Consider the following 21,381-nt stretch of genomic DNA (forward strand, 5'->3'; position numbering starts at 1 on the left):
TTGGGGACTCGTGCTGCTACTAAACTTCATTTAGCGCCTTATCCCTTGCACCAAATCCCAAGGGGTTGCAGGGGAGCTCCATTTGACTCCCTGTACCCAAACTGCCACTAGACCTTAACTAAACCCTAATTTCATTTAGGTACCCCAAATCTACACCTCATCAATAGAAGGAGAGCAGGAAGGGGACTTAGTTATGCCCTTGACCCAATCTTCAAAGTCCTTCAGGCCTACGCAAACTCTGAAGTAGATGAAGCCTTACTCGATTTTCACAACTGTCCTGAGAGCTCTCATCTCATCTAGTACAGTTTGAAGTAAGATGATCTATTAGCAACTGAAAATGTGGGACTCATGCTCATAGGAGAAATCAGGGCTGGAGATAGAGATCAGAAAATTGTCTATATAGATGTGACAACTAAAGAAGGCATCTATCTCATGAATTTCTTGTGATTCTCAAAAGAGATCATGTATATAAAATGTTTTTGAAAACTTTAGAATAGACTTTCTGTAAAGTATTAAATGAAAAAAAAAAAAAAAAACTCCAAGCTCCAAAAGGGGAACGTGGAATGAATCAGTCTGATCACAGTTTACACAGATTATCAATGCATTTATTGCCTGAGAAGAAGCTTGCAAGCTAAAGAGTGAGATATTTATATTTTTCAAACAAAGGGAGGCAGGGAATTTGGGGGGAAAGGCAGGAAATGGTCAATCCCTGTTCCAGATTTCTGATATGTGGCCCTTTGATACACAAATCAGCCTGACAGTTAAGGTTTGAGCACAAAGAGGAAGTAAAATAGGGAGTCTCTGTGGATAAGGATTTCTCTTAAGGATCCATAAACCACCAAATGATAAGAACTTAAACTCTCTTCAGTGTTGCTAATTTTCTGCATGTCCAGCTAGGTTTACTTTCAGTCTCTGCAAAGTATTGTTGGCATGCCTAGCCAATATAGTCTTCTATAATTCTTTTGGTTACCTGGGGGTTCAAACAAATCAAGATATTCCTTTTCTTAAACTATAAATAAGGATAAGAACTGGAATTTTGATTTTGTGGGTGTAGTGAGTTCCTGCAGATCAGCACCTTCTCCTTAGAATCTGTAACAGTTGCCTGAGATATTGAGAGGTTAAGTGCCCGGTCATTACATGCCAGAGGTAGTCTTTCTAGTTCTGAGGAGTCTTAGAGCCCTCCAGCCACTTGCTACATACATTATCAGTTATAATTATTTTGATGATAATGATAACAATGATGATGACAATAGCAAGGGTGAATGTATAAGGTTCTCTTAATGAGGAGAGAACCTTGGGAAACTCTCATAACTTGGGATCAGAAATGGAAGAAGGGTTAGAAAAGGTGTGTTTTTTGAAGTAGGAAGAGGAGAGAATAGCTTCATAAAAGCCAAAAGACCTAATGTGCTATGTGAGGAAGTCATAATGGAACTGAAGGACATAAAAAGTCAGAAAAAGCAATTCAACCTAACTGATCATATATAGATTTATGTGATGGAAGCAGCATAATTTTAAAACACTCATGGATTAATTTTTAGGATATTTCAAAAATGTAAGATTCTGAAAGTATAGAAATGATCACAGATAGGATTAATATTTTAAAAATGTGACCAAGAAGATATCAGAAACTCTTGATCTATATGTTTACATTCTTTTATCTTGTGATGCTGGAGAAACTGAGCAAGATAAAGATTAGAGAGTATTTAATAATTTATAAAATGGAGAGATTTACTGGGATCAAATGGATCCATGGTTTGGTCCCAGGGTTGAATGAAATTATGGTCTCCAAGAATCCAGCAAACAATGAGAGTTCTCAAAGACATATATACAGGTGGCTCAGATACAGGAGGTAGACTGAGGCAGGGGTGGAATCAGGGTGCTGAGAGTGGAAACAGGACTCTGACAGAGTGGTGTGAGCCACCAGAGATGGGGAGAGGCATCTTGATAAGATGATGTTTGACATTCTGGTAGCTTGGGATGGGGAGAGGCATTCTGATATTCTAAAACATAAGATCGTTTGTCCTTATCAAATATTCTGACAAAGAGGGAGAGGTGGTTTTGCAGGACTGGGTTTGAGCTGAAGCAGAGAAACTGAGTCAGGACTTGGTCAGGATAATTAGAGAGACATGTGGCAATTATGGTAAGAGTTTTCCTGATATTAAACAAGTCCTACATTCCTAGTATAAATCTTACTTAGTCATAGTGTATTATCCTGCTCATAAGTTGCTGGAATCTCTTTGCTAATATTTTATTTAAAATTTTTGCATCAATATTCATTAGGGAGATTGGTCTGTATTTTGTTTTAATTTAATATTTTAAATTAATTTAAAATAATAATTTTAGCACTTCCTGGATTAGGCATCAGTGCCATATTTGTGTCACAGAAGGAATTTGGCAGTACTTCTTTACCTATTTTTCCAAATACTTTATACAGTATTGGAACTAATTGTTCATTAAATGTTTGGTAAAATTTACTTGTGAATCTATCTGGCCTGGAGATCTTTTTCTTAGGGAGTTCATTAATGACTTGTTCAATTTATTTATCTAAAATGGGACTATTTAAGTATTATTTCCTCTTCTGTTAATCTGGGAAATTTGTATTTTTGTAAATATTTATCAATTTTGGTTAGATTGTCAGACTTCTTGCCATACAGTTGGGCAAAATAGGTTCTAAATATTGCTTTAATTTCTTTTTCTTTGGTAGTAAATTCACCCCTTTCATTTTTTATACTTGCAATTTGGTTTTTTCTTTCTTTTTTATAATTAAATTAACCAAAGGATTATCTATTTTGTTAGTTTTTTCACAAAAGTAACTTTTAGTTTTATTTATTAGTTCAATAGTTTTCTTAGTTTCTATTTCATTAATCTCTCTTTTAAGTTTCAAAATTTCTAATTTGGCATTTAATTGGGGGTTTTTAATTTGTTTTTTCCCCTTAGCTTTTTTAGTTTCTAACTTTATATTTAGAGATATAAAATTTCCCCTGAGAACTGCTTTGGCTGTATCTGATAGGTTTTCCTATGTTGTTTCATTATTTTCATTTTGTTGGATAAAATTATGGATTGTTTCTGTGATTTGCTGTTTGACCCACTCATTCTTTAGAATTAAATTATTTAATTTCCAATTGATTTTTAGTTTATCTTTCCCTGGCTTTTTAATGAACATAATTTTTATTGCATTGTGATCTGAAAAGGAAGTATTTACTATTTCTTCCTTTTTGCATTTGATTGTGAGGTTTTTATGCCTTAATACTTGGTCAATTTTGTGTAGGTACCATGTACTGCTAAGAAAAAAGGTATATTTCTTTCTGTCCCTATTCAATTTTCTCCAGAGGTCTATCATACCCAATTTTTCTAGGATCCTATTAACCTTCTTTCTTATTATTTTGTGGTTAGATTTGTCTGATTCTGAGAGGGGAAAGTTCTAAAATAGTTTTGCTGTCTATTTCTTATTGTAACTGGCTTAAAATTTTCTCTAGGAATTTGCCTGTTCTTTTCTTCTTCTTCCTCCTCTTCTTCTTCTTTCTACTACTACTACTACTACTACTGATCTACTACTGATGCATTCATATTTAGTATTGTTACTACTTCATTATTTACTGTACTCTTTATCAAGATGTACTTTCCTTCCTTATCTCTTTTAATAAGATCTATTTTTACTTTTGTTTTATCTGAAATCAGAATTTCTGCCCCTGCTTTTTTTTCTTTTTACTTCAGCTGAGGAACAATATATTTTGTTCCAACCTTTTACCTTACCTCTGTATATGTCTCTCTGTGTCAAATGTGTTTCTTGTAAACAACATATTGTAGGATTCTGTTTTTTAATCCACTTTGCTATTTGCCCCCATTTTATGGAAAAGTACATCCCATTCTCATTTACAGTTATGATTGCCAGCTCTGTATTTCCTCCCCTGTATATGCTTTTGTTCTCTTTCCACCTTGTCCTTAATCATGTGTTTTTTTTTTACCCACTCTACCCACTACCTTATCTTCTACCAATCCTTCCCGCCTCTTACCTTTTCCCCCTAGCGTTTCTGTCCTCCCTTCTATTTTATCCTGCCCTTTTCTTCTTTCATTTCCTACTTCTTTATAGCGTTAGAAAAATTTCTTAAATTATTCCCTCTTAAAGACCAAATTGATGAGATCAAGCTTCAGACAATGCTCATCCCTCTTCCCTTCTTTCCCTTTTTGCATGTCTTCATGTGAACTAATTGTCCTACTAAAACTTCCATTTCCTCTTTTTTTTTTTTTTTCCAGTACAGTCCTTTTTCTACTCCTTAATGTCTTTTTCTTTGGTGTCATCACATTAGAGACCATTCACAACCACACTCTCAGTCCATGTGATGCCCTCCTCTGTCTGCCCCAGTAACAGATATAGTTCTCAAGAGTTTACATCCCATCTAGGGATGTAAACTCTTCCCACCTAGATTTTCCCACTAGGGATGTAAACAGTTAGTCTTCAAATATATATGTATATATATATATATATATATATTTTTTTTTTCCTCCTGTTTTCTTTTCTATGGTTTTCTTGAAGAGGTATATGTATTTTCTTTTTTTTTTCAATGGAAATGATTGAAAGTGTCTTACTTCATTGAAGTTCCATCTTCTCCCCTGAAAGATGATTCTGAATCTCATTGGGTAGTTAATTTTTAGTTGTAACCCCAGGTCCTTTGCCTTATGGAATATGACATTCCAGGCCCTCTGATCCTTTATTGTAGAAGCTGCCAAATCTTAGGTAATCCTGACTATTGCTCCTTGATATTTGAATAGTTTTTGTCTGGTAGTTTACAGTATTTTTTCCTTGAGATTATAGTTTTGAAGTTTCACAACAATGTTCCTCGGGATTTTCCTTGTGGGATCTCTTTTTAGAGATGATTGATGGATTCTTTCAATGAGTATTTCCCCCTCTGTTTCTAGAATATTGGGGTAGTTTTCCTTAATGATCTCTTGTAGAATGCTATCCAGGCTCTTTTTTGGTCATGCCCTTCAGGTAAGCCAATAATTTTTAAATTGTCTCTTCTGGATCTATTTTCCAGGTCAGGTGTTTTGCCAATGAGATATTTCACATATTCTTCCATTTTTTCATTCTTTTTATTTTTACTGATTCTTGCTGTCTCATAAAGTCATTAGCTTCTATTTGCCCTGTTCCAGTTTTTAATGTGTGATTTTCTTCAGTTATCTTTTGTATCTCTTTTTCCATTTGGTTTATTCTACTGTTTAAAGAGTTGTTTTCTTCAGACAATTTTTTTCCTTCCTTTTCCCAACTCTTGACTCTCACATACATACCTCTCATTTCCTTTCTCAGATTTTCTTCTGCCTCTCTTATTTACCTTTTGAAGTATGAGATTCTAAGAAACCTCTTTGGGTTTGAGACCAATTTATATCACTCTTTGATTTCTTCTGTGGAAATTCTATCCTTGTCTGAGTTTGTGTTTTGATCTGCCCTGTCACTACAGTAGCTTTCTATGGTCAAGGTTCTTCTTTTCTGTTTCTTGCTCATTTTCTTTCCTTTTTTTTTTTTTTTTTTTGTATTTTCTCTTTTCTTATTTTTAAGGTAGAGTTCTGCTCCTGAAGTAAAGGGGACATGGTCTCAAGCTTTCTGTGTAACTCTGACTTTGGCTTTGAGTACAGGGGCCCCTTGTGTTTGTAGGGGGTAGCTTTGCCTGCTCTGTTTAGAAAAGAGTCTGGTTTTGGAGAGATTGCCTTCTGAGCTGAGACTGGAAGCTGCCTCCCTGATTTGTTCCTCTATTGAATCAAGACTGAGGGTCTTAGTTGCTGATTTTCTGTGATTAAGACCCTTGCGTGAACTTTCCCAGAGTGACCTGGGCTGAACACCCTTTTCACCTCAGTGAGACTGACCTTTCTTGAAATTTTTTTTCAATCTATCTTGAGCTGGAGAGTGGTTTCATTCCATCAGACTCTGTTCAGAGGCTTGGTTTCATGTTTTTAAGGGAAGCTGGAAGAACTCAAGCAGCTTTCTGACTTTACTACACCATCTTGGCTCCACCCCTGGAACTACTCCCATAGAGGAGGTTCTTAATAAATTCTTGTTGACTTGATTTGAAATCCATAAAACAGAGGCATGTGCTCACTAATTTTTTTAATAATTATAACTTTTTATTGACAGAACCCATGCTCGGGTAATTTTTTACATTATCCCTTGCACTCACTTCTGTTCTGACTTTTCCCTTCCCTCCCTCCACCCCCTCCTCCAGATGGCAAGCAGTCCTATACATGTTAAATATGTCACAGTATTTCCTAGTTGCAATATATGTGTGCAGAACCGAACAGTTCTCTTGTTGCACAGGAAGAATTGGATTCAGAAGGTAAAAATAACCCAGGAATAAACACAAAAATGCAAACAGTTTACATTCATTTCCCAGTGTTCTGTCACAATATATCCTAGATACAATATATGTGTGCAGAACCGAACAGTTCTCTTGTTGCACAGGAAGAATTGGATTCAGAAGGTAAAAATAACCCAGGAATAAACACAAAAATGCAAACAGTTTACATTCATTTCCCAGTGTTCTTTCTTTGGGTGTAGTTGCTTCTGTCCATCATTGATCAATTGAAACTGAATTAGGTTTCTTTGTCAAAGAAATCCACTTCCGTCAGAATACATCCTCATACAGTATCGTTGTTGAAGTATATAATGATCTCCTGGTTCTGCTCATTTCACTCAGCATCAGTTCATGTAAGTCTCTCCAAGCCTCTCTGTATTCATCTTGCTGGTCATTTATTAGAGAATAATAATATTCTATAACATTCATATACCATAATTTACCCAACCATTCTCCAAATGATGGACATCCATTCATTTTCCAGTTTCTAGCCACCACAAACAGGGCTGCCACAAACATTTTGGCACATTCAGGTCTCTTTCCCTTCTTTAATACCTCTTTGGGATATAAACCCAGGAATAATGTGCTCACTAAATTTTTTTACCGTGCCAATTTTTCAAATGAGATATGACTAGGGAATAACTTGTAAAGAAAAAGATATGGATTTTAATGGACCATAGTATACTGGAACAATAAAAAAGATGTTCAAAGAGCTTTAAGCTGCATTATGAGATATGTGATTAAGCAGAAGAAGATGATAATTCCACATTAATTGGTTCTCATCAGATCACATCTATTATGGTCTGTCTTCCTTTAGATGCGACATTTTATGGAAGACATTGATCCAGAAAAGGTAACCAGGATAGTATGAGACTTATATATGCTAATCAGTTGAAGTAAAGTAATTAGGGCTATTTCGCCTAGAGTAGAGAATACTTGAAGTAATAGAAGAAGATATCATTACTGGTTCCAAATTTTGCAGGATTGTCATGTAGAACTTTATTTTGCTTAGCTCTGAAGAACAAAACTAGGACCAATAGGTGAAAGTTATAGAGAGATGGGGTTGGACTTATAAGGAAAACTTTGGAATTGCCCACAAGTAGAATAGACTGCTTTGGAAAGTAACAGGCACCCCTTCATTTTTAGAGATGTTGTAGAGAGAATTGCTGTTCAGATATTAGTTGGACTAGATAGATGACTTCTGGGATTCCTTTCACATCTGAAATTCTATGATTTTGACTTCATGAATCTGTAGGTTCATTAGTGTGTCCAACTAGTATAGATAGCAACGTATCCGTGACTTTTTCACTTTGTCCAGGGGAACAATTTCCCTGTGTCCCTTCAAGTTCATCTGTTTGCAAAAAAGGTATCTGTTAGCAGCTATGCTATTTTTTGCTAAGATTTCCCCTACTCCTTACTCTCAGAGTTTAGATTACATTGAATATTGAAGTTTTCAATTTATAAATCATCTAATTTCTGTTATATTGCAATGCAGTTTATGTAATTACTTACTGTGATAAGTGCATTGCTGTTTATGAGAATCTTGAAAGCATGATTAATGGAGGTGCTGCTTAAGCACAACTCCATTTCATAATGAATATCAAAAAAACTGCATTTTAAATTACCTTTTGGAGTTACCTTATTTTGAGGATTAGGTTTACAAGTTTCCAATTAGTTCTTTCTTTGCTCTAGAATACAAGTTTCCGGGGACAGGAACTGTTTTCATTTTTCCGCTTTTTTAAAGCTTTTTTAATGTGTGATTTTCTTCAGTTATCTTTTGTATCTCTTTTTCCATTTGGTTTATTCTACTGTTTAAAGAGTTGTTTTCTTCAGACAATTTTTTTCCTTCCTTTTCCCAACTCTTGACTCTCACATACATACCTCTCATTTCCTTTCTCAGTTTTTCTTCTACCTCTCTTATTTACCTTTTGAAGTATGAGATTCTAAGAAACCTCTTTGGGTTTGAGACCAATTTATATCACTGTCTTCCTTTAGATGTGACATTTTATGGAAGACATTGATCCAGAAAAGGTAACCAGGATAGTATGAGACATATATGCTAATCAGTTGAAGTAAAGTAATTAGGGCTATTTCGCCCTAATCAGAAACAGCTTTTTTAAAAAGCCATTATTAGTGGAGTGAAGTTCAAAAGATTAATGTATCTTTTCTTTCATGCAGGGGGAACTCACATGCTAATAACAAGTAATGTTACCTTATATATGAAAGTATACCAAAAAGAGAAAAAGAGTAGAAAAAAAGCTGAATCATAAGGTTATCTCATCAAAGGAAGCCAACTTTAATCATATTTTGGTATAATTTTATTAAACCACTTACTTCTCAGTGCCTGATCCATTCTGCTGTGGTAACTCAGAAAGAGTGTTAGATTTTTCACCAGACTTGAATTTTACTTTGTACCATTCTTAAATGTATAACTTATGGGAATAAGTCATGAAATACAACATAGCACAGTGGGAAAAGCACTGATTTAAGGTTTGGAGACTAAGGTTCAAATTCAGGTTTTGACATTTAGTCATTTGTTCCTATTATGAGCACATTGTTTAATCTCTTAAAACTTGTTTCCTCATCTGTAAAATAAGAATAATTCCTAAAATCCCAAACTCATGGGATTATTGGAAAAACAAAGCACTTTGTAATTCAAGTGTTGTGTTACTTCTTATGAGAATAATTTAGGTACATCTGTAAAAAAATGTTTGACTCAATGATCTCTAAGATCCTTTCCATCTCTAAATCTATGATTTTAGGATCCTAGATAGATTCTAGGATATTTTGGTAAAAAGAAGAGATCTGAGTTGGACCATCCTGAGGTTCCTTTATTTCTTTCAAGTCTGGAAAAAGGCATAATATATGTAGCAGATAGGGTGTTCAAGGAGGACTGCCATTTCTAGTATGAGGACTTGATGAATCCTTTTCAGAGCTGCTCAGACATTTTTGAAATCTACCATTCAACTTTTACCTGTAGCTCCAAGAAGACAGCATGTGCAGTGGTCATAGCCCAGTAAACTTTCTCAGCAGACAAGCTATACTAGATTGAGGGTAACAAATATTTGTTGAGGGGGTGACTGCCCTAAGTATGTGGAGCCTTACACCAGCAAAATACGTGGAGGACAATTTGTTGTAATGAAGGCTATGAGGGTAACTGTATCAGGTACTGTGGAATGCATAGAGATTGGTGAGAATCAAAGATGCTAAAGTCATCCATTGCATCCTGAGCCACTGACAGTCATCTTGACTTTTATCTTGGAATTCAATGACTGGGCAGGAGAGTAAAGCTGATGGGTTTTTTGCAACTCTGCCTAACTTAAAGCTAATTTGAAAACAAGTCAAGACTTCACTCTGTGATGTTTTCTGAAAATGAAGGACAAATGCTTAATTGTATTCAAGAGAACTTGGCTTCTCTCCAACTCTGAGAACAATTTTATATTATTTAAGATCATTAAGGATGTTAGCTTTGACTCCTGTTCAACAAAACACAAGAACAATATCTATTTTCCAAGTAGGAAGAATTTCAATTGCCTTTCCAAAGTCATTCAAGTAAATATCGCTGAGCCCAAATATCCTAAGTGCTTTTCTCCATGTTACTATAAACAGTCAAAAATGACCTGCCATTTGATTACTAATAGTTTACTTTCAGTAGATACTATTTCCAAAAATGAACTCTCATGTGTTGTAGTAGAGAAATTTAATATCAGTTTGATACTAGTTGATTATCTTGGTGATTCCTGGAAGATTGATAGTAATGTCATTTTGTAAAAGCATAATGCTCTCTCCCCAGCATATTATCAGTCTTGAAAATATCTTCTCTTTTTAAAATTTTGAAGTGATCAGAAACTTTAGTTGTCTTATTCATGCATTAATAAGTAACATTTTTCATTTTTCAATTCAATGGAGAGGGAAAAAGAACATCTCAACCTCTCATCTTTGGAAATAAAAGGGTTATTAAACTATATTCAGAATATCTTCCAGTTATCTCATTAGACATGTAACATGTTGAAGCAATCTCGGTATAGTATGTTCTTGTATTTCTTCCTTTACTTTATTTAATAAAATTAAAAAAATTTTTTTCACTGCTTCCTTTTCATCCTTTCCTGCCAGTCTGATTCTGTGACTTAGGATCAGAGACTTTTAGGCTGAAAGTGACCTTTAAGACCATTTATGTCTGGAATGTTTTTTTTTTTTTTCTGCACTGTGGTCTCTTGAATTCATATCTCCCTTCTAGGTTTAGCTGAAGTGCTACCCCCAGCATGGTATATTTGGAAAATGTATCAGCTTTAGAAATAGAGGAACTGGATTTCGATCCTGGCACTGGTACACAATACCTAATCTAGCCTTAAGCAAATGACTTACTCTCTCTGGGCCTGAGTTTCTTTATCTGTAAATGAAGGATTGAATGAGATGGCCCCTAAGGTCCCTTCCAACTCTAGATCTATGATCATACTTTCCTCTTATGACTATACTTTCCTCTTACCCTTAAAATTGAGTTGGAAAGAATCTCAAAAGTCATTCAGTTCAATCCATAATTAACCAAGAGAAACAACATGTTAGAGTTTGAGAAAAACAAATTATATATCCTTGACTGCATAGTACATTATTCCAGAAATGATTTCATTTTCTCTCAGAAACCCCAGTGTCTAGTATATTTTTTTATATTTTATTTTATTTTATAGCCTTTTATTTACAGGTTATATGTATGGGTAACTTTACAGCATTAACAATTGCCAAACCTCTTGTTCCAATTTTTCACCTCTTACCCCCCACCCCCTCCCCCAGATGGCAGGATGACCAGTAGATGTTAAATATATTTAAATATAAATTAGATACACAATAAGTATACATGACCAAACCGTTATTTTTCTGTACAAAAAGAATCAGACTCTGAAATATTGTACAATTAGCCTGTGAAGGAAATAAAAAATGCAGGTGGGCATAAATATGGGGACTGGGAATTCAATGTAATGGTTTTTAGTCATCACCTAGAGTTCTTTCTCTGGGCGTAGCTGGTTCAGTTCATTACTGCTCCATTGGAAATGATTTGGTTGATCTCATTGCTGAGGATGGTCAGGTCCATCAGAACTGGTCATTATATAGTATTGTTGTTGAAGTATACAATGATCTCCTGGTCCTGCTCATTTCACTCAGCATCAGTTCGTGTAAGTCTCTCCAGGCCTTTCTGAAATCATCCTATTGGTCATTTCTTACAGAACAATAATATTCCATAATATTCATATACCACAATTTATTCAGCCATTCTCCAACTGATGTGCATCCACTCAGTTTCCAGTTTCTAGCCACTACAAAGAGGACTGCCACAAACATTCGTGCACATACAGGTCCCTTTCCCTTCTTTATCATCTCTTTGGGATATTATTAGCCCAGTAGTAACAGTCTAGTATATTTTTAAAAGAACTTGTGACTTCATGCATATAGAGAATACCTTCTATATCTATGCACATTGGCACCTTCTCTTCAATTTATAGTCTTGGAGAATTGCATGTGGCACTAAGTTATTAAATGAGTTTCCCAGGAACATATAGCCATCATCAGAGTTGAGATTTAAGGTCAGATCTCTATCCACTATGCCATCTATGCTGTCTTTATGCCAACAATAAATGATTGCTGGATTGAGCTAGTAGAAAATAGAGAACAAGAAATGTTAAATAACTTGTGTAAAGTTGGAAGGAGAATAGATGGTAAAGCTGTGATTTAAGCTGAATTCCAACTCCAAATCCAGTGCTCTTTAGTTCTGTCTACTTGAAGCATTTCTTCTTCTTTTTTTAATCTATGCCTTTGGGAAGCTTGGAGTCCAGAGAAAAGTAATGTAAATGTTAGAAAGAGGTTATATGAGAACTGAAAAGGATATGCTCTTTCTATTAGTTTTTCTTAAAAATATTTTCCAGAGATATACCTTTCTTTAAAATCTTGTTTGATGGGCTTTAGCATCTGCTTTTTGTGATCTAAGCATAATGTAAGGCTTTCAAGCAGAGTCTTGACATTATTTCACTGGGCATTTGCCAAATGGCATCTGTTGGGTGTGACATGACTTTGCAAAGAATCAGTGTTGGAAGGGATCTCAAAGGTCATCTAGTCCAGCTCATTCTTGGACAAGAATATTAGCACAGTATAGTAGAAAGATTTCTCAACTCAGAGTAAAAAAAATCCATCTTAGAAACTTAGTAGCTATGTGATCCTGGCAAGCCACTTACTTTCTCAGACTCAGTTTCCTTATTGGTAAAATAGGAATAAAAATGAGATCTACTCAGAAGGTTATTATATTGATCAAATAAGATAATATTTACAAAGTATGTTGTATCCAGTTTACAAACCATGTTAATCCAATATCTACTTTCTTTTCAGATCTATATATCCAACCATTGTCTTTCTCCTGAATTCCAGGCTCACATTGCTAATTGTTTTTTGGATGTTTCAGGCTGAATGTCCTAAAGGCATCTCAAACTTAACATGTTCAAAGCAGAACCATTTTCCCCAAATTCACTCCTTTCCCAAATATATTTCCCAAATATACTAAGGGTTGTGCCTTTCTTGTAGTCACTTCGGTTCACAATCTTGGTGTACTATATGTTTCCTTGGATTATTGCAATAGTCTTTTAATTAACTTCTGTTTCTGTTCTATCCTTACTCCATTCCATCATTTACATAGTTGTCAAACTGATTTTCCTTAGGTATGATTTTGGCCATATTCTTTTTCCTATTTGATGAACTCTAGTGGCTTCCCATTAAGGCACTTAAAATCTTCATAATTTTCCCCCTCCTTACCTTCACTTCCCTTACCTCGCCTTTTAGAATTCTCAATTTATCCAAAGACTTTGCTCAAATTCTATCTTCTGCAAGAGGCCTTTCCTGCTGCCCCTGGAAGATTTGTGAGACTATGCATAGTTTAAAAAAAATTTTTTTTTTGTATCTTGAGTTCTTAAAATAGTGCCTGGTACATTGCACTTAATATATGTTGTTAATATATCTTGTTGATATATCTTAATATATCTTTGTTGATTAATTATTTGTATCATGCTTCAAGCTGAAGTCAGTCATAAGAAGTCTATTTCATCTTTCATACACTTGCATACATATAAGTTATTATGCCTTCCTTATGAGTATGTCTACTCTTCTTTAGGCTAAACATTCTCAGTTCTTTCAAGTTAGCCTTGGATAACTTGAACTTGAGAACTTTCACCATCCTTGTCACTTTCTAAAGGATGTGCTTCGACTTATCAAAGTCATTTCTGCATGGAATTCAAGGTAACTGTTGCATAGAGTTTTTTTTTTTTTTAATCTCATAGTCATTTCTAAGGGACTAAAGGATGATAAAACATAAAAATAGAGATTTAGTCAAAAGAAATCCCAAATTAATTTTATAAATGAGTTCAGGTAAATTTTTATTCACCACAAATTTTATTTACTTTTATTGTAGATATTCATTAAATACTTGTTGGAAGAATTATATTCTCTCTCCAACAGCCTAATTAACACATAAAGATAAATATCAAATAAAATTATTATACCCTATTTCTATTCTAAGGAAAAGTCTGCATTAGGAATTGGGAAAGCTGGGTTCTCTTTTCAGTTTTGTCATAATCTGTGACACTGGACAAGTATTTTCATTTCAGAGACATAGTTCATCATTTGTAAAATAGGGATTTTGAATGTTTTAAAAATCTCTAATATTCTTTTCTCCTCATAAATTTTGTGATTTTGTATGATTTCTCAAACCATTTCAACAACTTCAGATTAAATAAGCTTATTTATCTGATTGAAAAAATTGAACAGATATTTGGTTATTTGCACTCTAGGATTCTAGGATACTTTAACAATGAAGAAGACTATTAAAGTGAATATCATTGATAACGATAATAAAGTTATCATGATTAGAAGGCATTATCTGTGGTAGGCTCCTGATTTTGTATGTCTATAACTTACAAAATTTGTTGGTCGGTCTTAGTTTTTGAAGAGGATCAATAACATCAGGAGGGTAATGAATTGACTTGCAAGTGAATTGGATTTTATTTAGTGAGGCAGAGTATTCAAAGTCATTAACCTTACTTTCTCCTCTAGAGTCATTCAGAGTCCAGTGGTAAGACAAAAGTCAGGATGGCTAGTAATGGCCTTAAGAGGCTGAGTACTATTTGTAAGAATCTGAGGTACATATTTGTGAATAAAAACTCATTTGTTCAAAAGGTTTTTAGATATTTTATATAAATACATGTATATTAAATGTTTTTAGTGTTCTATTTAGTTTTACTTTTTATTGAACCAAAGAATATTGAATTTGATTCAGCGATTTACCATTGACCAAACTAATTATTCATGCCAGTTCATCTGATTAATAAAATACATATTTCTGGCAGCATCTGACTAACTAAATGTAATGTGATGAGGAAAGCAGCATAAATTTCAAATATTTTGGCTCTCTATATAATAGGAAAATGCTAGAATTTTCTTCTCTCTTGTATTTCCCAAAAATTTACTTGGCAATAAAAACATAAAGTGAATTATCTTGGCTTCCTTTTAATAGTATCATCACTTAAAAAGATTGGTCCACTTTTATATTCTCAAAGTTTAATCACTGTGGGTTTTATCCTTTAGCTTTTGCAGGTGAGAGTGCTCAAAGGAATTCTCCTCCTCTGGCCTCCTTCTCCTTCCCCTCTTTCCCCCTTAAAAAGGTTGAGGAATATTGACAGAGACACTGTGATAACTTTTAAAAAAAGTCTCTGCAAATGAAGAAGACCATTTCTAATACCTAATTATTATTCAAACATCATCAGGCCTCCACCCCAACCTGTTTCCTCTGGATTAGTTCTTCCTTTCATGCCCCACTTTAATAATTTATTCCCTTTACCTTTTCCTATCCAATTTTGTTTTTATAAGTACCCCATTGTACACATCTCAGACCCAATCTTTCTTTCAAACTATCTTAGTAATGATAACAATTTTAAGAATTCTGACTATATTTTCATATATATATATAATAAACAATTTGATGAGTACCTTATTATGCCTTTAATATTTTCTTCGTATTTCTTCTAAATTTTTATATCAAATTTTCCATTGAGTTCTATTTCTTCTTCTTTTTATATTTATCCATATATGCATATACATACCTTTATATATCATTTATTATATTTCTATATATTTAAAATATATATATATATATTCATGTTCATTTCTTTTTTTCATTCATGAACATTTGATAAATCTAAAGACTTTCAGGTATTTATAACAGAAGAAAAATATATAAACATAAATATATATTTATATTTAAAATATATGTAAATATATATATTCATTCATGAAGTGAAATTCACAAATAGTAATTATAACAGAACGTTAATGGGATGTTTATAATGACTCTTGTTGGCAAAATGTTGGGAATTGTAGGGATCTCCATCAGTTGGGGAATGGGTGAACAAGTTGTGATGTATGGTTGTGATGGTGTACCACTGTGCTATAAGAAATGATGAGCTCAATGTTTTAGAAAGTTAGGGAAAGACTTGCATTAAATGAGGAAGAGTAAAGTGAACAGAATCAAGAAAAAGAACATTGTATGTAATAGCAAGATTGTTTTAAGAACAATTTTGAGCAACTAAATCATTTTGATTATTAGGAAAAACATGAAGAAAAAGGAAGAAATTTGCATAATAACTGGTATGTTTGGGAAGGAATAGCAAATTGTACATGGTGGATTTATAGTTTCACATATAATCATCTTTTTATTATACTGTGTTATGAAAATGCTTGTTTTGTACCATGAATTGAAAATAAAATAAATTATGAAAAAGACTAAATTATTATTCCAGTAAGAACAATTTCATTTGATGTTTAGTTTTTTTTCTTAGAACTGTTAATAATTTAATTCATACAATGATAGAATATCAGATTTGGAAGAGAATTGAAAGTCCATCTAGATAGAACAAACTCTACCTGAATAATAATTTTCTTCACAATAAAAGCAACAAATGGTGTTCCAACCTTTGCTTGAAGATCACCTGTGAAGCTATCTCCTGGAGCACCTAACTCCAATTTTGGATAACTTTAATGTTAAGCAAATATCTCTTTTATAAAGAGAAAGCTCAAATTTGTATCCTTGCTTGAAACTTTTTTCTGATTGCTCCTAGTTTTTCCCTAGAGGACTAGGCAGAACAGGTATAATCCCTTTTCTGCGAGGCGGTTTTTGTAAATACTTTGTTCACTCAATCAAAAAACACATTAAAAATCTATCATGTGTAAATCACTGGTCTATATGCTTGTATACAAAGAACGGTGAATACAGTGCTTTCCCTCAAAGAGGCTTCTAATGGGGAGCATCATATGTACATATCTGGATTTTTAAATAGATACATATAGATTAGATGGGAAGACATTTTAGAAGAAAAGGAATATCTGGGGGAAGAGGGAAGACTCTGATCTGATTCGTGAAAGAAGACACAAAGGGGTAGAGGAAAGCATTCCAGTCACAAAGGACATCCAGTGAAAAAACTTGCAGTCAGGAGATTGGGGATTGTGTGCAAGGAATAGCAGGAATTCCAGGTTCTTTGAACTATAAATTATATGGAGAAGAGATAAAATCTAAGTGTATTAAGGCTGTAAGGAATTTAAATATCAAATTTAAACAGAGGATTTTATATTTGATCTTGAAGGTCATAGGGAGCCACTCAGGTGTTTGGGTGGTGGGGCAACAGGGTCAGTTCAGTACTTTATGAAAATGACTTTGATAGATAATGGGATTTGGATTGTAGAAAGGGACACCAGCTGAAAGACTATTACAATAGTCCAAACAAAAATGTTAAGAACCTAAATTAAGATGGTAGTGTGTGATTGGAAAGAAGATGATGTATACAAGATATGTTGTAAAAGTATTTTGCAATGAACTGAATTTGTGGGATGAACCAGAGTAGGAATTTGAAAATAATACCAAAGTTGTGAGCCCATGTGACATGATAATCCTTTTATATTAATAGAGAAGTTAGGGAAGGGGGAACAAAAGGAAAAAAAATTAGTTGTGCTGTATATGTTGAGTATGAAATGTCTACTAGACAACTAGTTCAATATGTCCCACAAATAATTGGTGGTGCAGTACTGTACAGACAAGGGCTAGATATATAAATTTAAGAATAAGGAAAAGACATTTGGCAGTAAGGCAGACACCTGGAGGTGGGGAATAGGGTTTGTTACATTGGCAAACTGTAGAATTAGAATCATTGGGTTGGGGAGTATGCACTATTATACCTTTCTAAGATTTCTGTTTTTCAGGATCATATCCTAAGTTTCTTCAACTAATTCTTCATATAACATTAAATCTCTTTACTATTCTAAGCTACTTCCTTTAGATTTTCAGTGTCTTCCCTATCTTGTACTTGGGAAGTTGGTTTTACAATTATTCCTACAAAATTTCATCTTACTACATTCTTTAGCATATTTTCTCCTATAAAGATATTTTCGAATATTGATTCTAGTAACTCATTGTGTTAGCAATCACTCACTGCTGTGTTATCTGCAAATTTGATAAGTATGCCACCTATGCCTTTATCCAGGCTATTGACAACAATGTTCTATGTCAGAAAAAATCATAGATCCTTGTGATCCTCTGCAGGAGAACTTCTTCCCAGGTGACAATCAACTGTTGGCAAAGATCAAGTGTAGCCTAATACTGACACAGGCTTTCCATGTAAATGTGAAAATAAAATTGCTTTAGATTTTAGTTCTGAGGAATTTGGGGGGAAATGTGGAAATTCTTTGAGTGCCTCCTATCACTTTTGTAGATGAAGCTATGCCTTACTTCATCAAATATGTGGCAGGACCTTCCTAGCAGTCATGGACTCATATAAATTTATAGCTGAAGGGAATTAAGAACCTATAATGTGACCTATTCATTTTGTAAAGAAAGAAAATGAAATCCAGAGAAGTTGTGACTTGCCTAAAGCTATAGTGCAGACTGGAAGACAGACTTCTGATTCTCAACTTCATCTTAGAGCTCTGATACCCAAAATGGGTATAAAAACTGCCTGCTCTTTAAATGTGTCTGGCCAGATTGACATATTTAGAGTGTCCATCTCAGTGAACTATTAGGTTTAAAAAAGAGAGAGATGAATAATTTTGTTTTATTACTTATACTACTCCAAGTGATTAAAATATGCAAGAAATATCTTTGCTTAAGTTTTGTGACCTATTAGACAAGATTGGCAAAACATATTGGGGAGAGAAGATAACAGTGGTATAATGTAAAGAACATGAGGAAAAGTCACTAATCAAAAAAATATACTTGCTCCAACCTTTTCTCTCTTCTCGTGTCAGATATTGGTCTTAGATTTTGGACTAATATGTTTTAAATAGCTGTGAAAGTGAAATGTTCATCTTACTCATAAATAAATAAATCAATATCTAAATAAATGCAGAAACTGAGCAAAAGATGTCACTTTTTAAAAGTCATCAAAGTGATTGAGTTGGAAAGATAATGCATTGAGCCAGTTTCACTTATGAAAATATTAGCTATGCTTAGTTCTGATCAGTTTCTTATCAGAGAACAGGTCCTTGAGGGAATAGGACACAGAAGAGGATAGTTTTGATTGAACAGAAGTCAGATAGAAACATAATATAATACTATTAGATCTTGGAAGAAGCCTGGGTCATTAGGGTACTCAGTAGCCGGTGGGGAGTAAGGGTAGGAGAAAAGAAGAACAACATAAAAAAAGAAAAAAGGTGTTTGAATGATGCCAGAGACAAAAATTGTCCACTTTATCTTGGGTCTCTATGTAATTCCTTAGAGACTTGTATGATAAATGAGATCTCAACATTTTAAGTTCTATTCAGGGAAAGTGTAAGGTCAAATTGAGGCAATTGCTTTATTTAAATAAACTTTTCTGACTTCCTCCAATTTCGGATTGAAATATCCCAGGATATTTCAAATGAATATACTTTTTAAATTTATGTGCATATGCTAACTGTGTAACCCTGAGCAAATAAATTAAGGATTTAGTCAACTTTCTAAAAACTTTCTGTATTGGTAAAAAGTTTTTTTTTAAACTGGAATTTCTTTTACTAATGTACTCACATGTTTAGGACAAAAACTAGTATGGATAGTTGCTTGAATTTTTAATGTTGGTTTGTGTGCGTAATACAATGCTTAAATATTTAGACTGGAAGATGTCATTTGCAGAACCATGACAAGACATTTAGGTGTTCCAAGCAGCATTTAAAAATTGTATTTGCCTCTTCTACAATATCAATATCTAAATGTCATGGTTAAAAATTTTTCTGGTCTTAAAATATATTCATTTATTAAAATTAACACTGAAAAGCATCCCTCATGCTACATTATAAAGGCTATTATGTCTCTATTGCCAGCTCTGATTAACAGCATTTACTGAGATGATGAAGTAGATACAGCAATAAATTAGATAAGTAGGGGTGTGAGTTCTATTCCTGTCTCCAGTCAGATGATAAGAACAGGGTTTCATGGCTCTGTAAATATTAAGATTGTTTATATATCTTAAAGTATTATATTACTTGATTCTCAAATCAACCCTATTATGTGGTTAGAGAAAATACTGTATTTATTTTTCTTTTTGGATGAAGAAGATGAAGAAAGATTGGTGACTTGCCTAAGGTTACATAACTAAAATTAAAGAGTGAGGACTCTTGATTCCATTATATTTGATTCATTATACTTGATTCTAAATACTGAGTTATTCAGAGTTCCACGTTCTTATTAAGTAGAGTACATTGAGGATATCCAGTAGATGATTAATAACGACTTAATTTAATATTGGAATCACCAAGTACTTTTGTCAGACAGGAGATAATGGAGTAATAATAACAATAATAATGTTGATTTTTAAGATTCATTTTTCTATGACAATTAATAAATGTTTGTACAATTAAAGAAAATAAAATTAAGATATTAGAATCATAAGCTTAGCAGTTGGGAGAAATTTAGCAGAAGTTCTCATATGAATAAGGAAAGCAAAGTGTAAAAAGGTGAGGTATATTGACCAAGATTCCAGAGTGACTGAAGTAGAATTTGAATCCAGGTTTTCTGTCTTCAAATCTGGTACATATTCTTCTTCACTCTGATTCCTCAAAAATGACAAACCAGGCAGAATGATACTTCATGATCCTATGTCCCCTCTGCAGTCTCTGGAGTACTAACACATCAACAGACACATCACACTGCCATTTGTTCACTTTCAAGTATGTTTTATTTACAGTCATTCCTTGAAATCCTAAATTTGCTTTAATAACACTTCATACACAAAATAATTTGCACTGTACTTGTTGCATATCATATCATACAGAATAATTCAATGCTTTATGAATACTTTCCAGTGACGCACAAAACGGCAACAGCACCATTTGCTAAAAGCAGCACAGTAAGTAACTTGGTTGGCTAGAGTAGCACTTTTTCAAATGACCATGAGATGGCACTGTGGTCAAGCATCTGAAATATGTGTGTTCTGCTCCTGAGAACTTTTCGTTGAGATGGTGATGGCATTTATCCTTTTACATCATGTTAGAAGGATTTACCATGTGAGTTTTACTAAATGAAAAAAAAAAACTCTCAATACTATGAATAATACTATTGCTTGAGTGAATCCTTCAAAGCCAGTCTTTTCAAGATCTATCAGTAGTCCAAAGAGTCCACATTCTTATGGAAAAGAAGAATTCACTGGAAAAGATAAAAGTTGTCAGAAAACCCTCAGACTAAAATTATAAAGTGCCCTAAGGTTTTGGTTTATCTGAGATCAATAAACCAAATGCCTATGTTTATATACAACCTCCTTCACAGTAGTGCTTTCTCAATGCCTTATTACGGTGTAGATTAAAGCCACTATGGTTCTCGGTGGCTGCTCCAGGGGAGGGCGATTTCTGTTAGATCTTGCAAGATGAAAAAGCATTAAGTTCAGGACCAGCAAAAGACCAAGTGTCTCTTCTCCAGGGTCCAGCCTAACAAGCTGATCACCAGATGGTGAATGTCACAGCAACTGACAAAGACACATTTATCAAGGTATGA

The sequence above is a fragment of the Sarcophilus harrisii genome, chromosome 3, assembly GCF_902635505.1.
Source record: "Sarcophilus harrisii chromosome 3, mSarHar1.11, whole genome shotgun sequence".
NCBI lineage: Eukaryota > Metazoa > Chordata > Mammalia > Dasyuromorphia > Dasyuridae > Sarcophilus > Sarcophilus harrisii.